The following is a 2,934-nucleotide window of genomic DNA, read 5'->3' as shown; positions in this document are numbered from 1 at the left end:
ACCGATTGTTAGGCCGCTCTTGGCACACTGATTTTGACTACGGATAACTCCGTTTAACTGATCAAGTTATAGGGATCACGGTGGGTGTGACCGGTCGACAGGGGGTGCTTTACTCCTCCTAGACACCTGATCTCACCTCTGGTGTGTCCAGGAGTCCGTGTTTGCTCAACTATCTATTTTGTATTGCTTATAGGAGTTACGAGATGATCACTGCTAGTTATCTTCACCTTTCATCTTAATGCGCCGTTGATTCAATTGAAAATTTAGTCCCCTATAATTCAATTTACCCCGACCCCATTTTAGCGTTTAATGTTACAAATGTATTCAAGAAATATTAATGTGACTTCATGACCCACATATTTCAAACCTTACTTAATATAGCATCATAGACAGCTGCTTCTTCAATAAAAGTGAAATTTGGAAATATCACATCTTGTAATCACTCCCCCAAAATCTACTAGGTTAAAAACCACTTTCATTCTATTTAATGTACAAATACTCTGACGTTGTCATTACACGAGACGTCTCAACTTTTAAACCGAAACAGTCTAAATTGTTTCAACGGTTGTGTTTGGAGTCAGCAAATTACAAAAGTTGTTTAAATAAAATTGATATAATGACCTTATTTGCAAATACAGCCTGTTCTGTGGAATGTTATCTGACGCGTTTCTTATATAAAACTTAAACGGTACCAATTTTGATGCACAAGATGTGCATTTCGACAAATAATGTCTCTTCAGTGATGCTCAAGCCGACATATTGGAAATCCAAAATAACAATAAACTTGTAAGAACTAAAAAAATAGTCTATTATCACCTGCATATGTACTTTATATCTCTCCAGGTTAGAATAGATCCTCAGTACCCTTTGCTTGTCGTAAGAGGCGACTAAATGGGGCGGTCCTTCGGATGAGACCGCAAAAACCAAGGTCCCGTGTCACAGCAGGTGTGGCACGATAAAGATCCCTCCCTCCTCAAAGGCCGTAAGCGCCGAGCATAGGCCTAAATTTTGCAGCCCTTCACCGGTCTTTGTGACGTCTCCGTATGGGTGCAAAATTCATGAGTGAGACGTTAAACAAGATACAATCTATATTTTATTTATTGAAAGTAGATATTAACGGCAACTAACTACTCCACTTTATGAAAAACGGGATGATTTCAGTTCTCCAAAATCAATAGGGGTCGTCCTTACCTGGTACCCAATAATATATCAAAGTTTCATTTGATTAGATTGTAAACTTTTCGAGTTATCATCCGGAAACCAATTGTTGACGCCCGCCCGCCCGCATCACCAAACCAATAGCCGAGTTCAACTTCGTTACAACTCGGCTAAAAACGGGATGATTTCAGTTACTCCATCGCCAATACTTCATTATCACCTGCATATGGTGTTTATATCGCTCAACTGATTCGATACGCAAGAGCTTGTTCTACGTATGGTCTGTTTTTAAATCGGGGCAAGCTACTGACAAACAAGTTGATGATGTATGGGTTCCAACAGTCTCGATTGAAGTCAGCATTTCGCAAATTCTATGGTCGTTATAACGATCTAGTTCGTCAATACAACCTATCATTGGGTTTTGGCCGTTCTTGGCACACTAATTTTGACTGCGGATAACTCCGTTTACCTGATCAGGATATAGGGCTCACGGCGGGTGTGACCGGTCAACAGGGGATGCTTACTCCTCCTAGGCACCTGATCCCACCTCTGGTGTGTCCAGGGGTCCGTGTTTGCCCAACTATCTATTTTGTATTGCTTATAGGAGTTATGAGATTGATCACCGTTCGCTATCTTCACCATGCATTCAACTTTTCAAAAATACTCGCAAAGAACACGAAAATTGGATTATTGCGGGGAAGAAACTGTTATACGGTAGAATAGAGATAGTGAACGAGCCTCGATCGCTGATTTTGTAAAAAAAAAAATAAATAAATAAAAAAAAAAAAATAAAAAAAATAAATAAAAAAACGTCATTAATTTAACATTTCAATTGCAAATGGAACATATCAATGAAAATATATATGAAATCTATTAATCAAGCGAGTATTTTTGTGTAGTATTTGAGCAAAGTCTGATGCGTCGGCAGTTCTCAATTTACCGCATTTGACTTTGAGGTCAAGGGTCAAGGTCATAAAGGTACTTGATACATCGTCTCATGGTGATCCACCTGTGTGCCAAATATGGTATGCCTATGTCAAAGAACAAAGAAGTTATGGCCCGGACAAGAATCTGCTCAGCTAGACAGACGTACAGAGTGATTCCTATATAGGCCTACCCCCTTAACTTCGTTCGCAGGGGGTATAAAAACACTTGAAAATAAATCATAATTATTCCACTTCATAATTTTCTCCGCGATTGCATTCAATCTCCGTTAAAGAAATCGTCAGTCTAATGTCACATAATCCAGTGTCACGTGACCGTATATTTATAGTTTTCAAAGTGTCTTAACTAAATCGTCCTAGCGCAACGGAAAGACTTGCGTTCAAGTGTATAAAAATATATCATTGGTATAAAACGACTCAAATAAAATCAAATTCGCTTGGGCCTGTATGAAATGGACATTACAATGCAACCCCCCCCCCCCCCCCCCCCCCCCCCCCCAAATACCGCTCGTGTCAGTGGGAAAGGGGGACACCTCCTCATTTTTTTTTAAAGTATGAAATACAAGACGATAAACATACAAACCCAAACACAATTCGTATTCTAAAGTATTTTTACTTATCATTTGTCAGCATTATTGTTCGCAAACTCTTAGCATTCACTTACGCTAGCCCAATGAGTAAACTCAGATGACCTTTTGCAATTGGTTGTCGTTGTCCGTCGTGCGTTCACAATTGAATATTTTTAACTTCTTCTTAATAACTACCAGTCCAATTCTTTTCAAATTTGGTATGAAGTATCATTGGGACAAGGGGGACATAAATTGTAAATTTC

The sequence above is a fragment of the Ostrea edulis genome, chromosome 2 (genome assembly GCF_947568905.1).
Source record: "Ostrea edulis chromosome 2, xbOstEdul1.1, whole genome shotgun sequence".
In the NCBI taxonomy this organism is placed as follows: domain Eukaryota; kingdom Metazoa; phylum Mollusca; class Bivalvia; order Ostreida; family Ostreidae; genus Ostrea; species Ostrea edulis.
Note: the sequence above shows the minus strand (reverse complement) of the source record.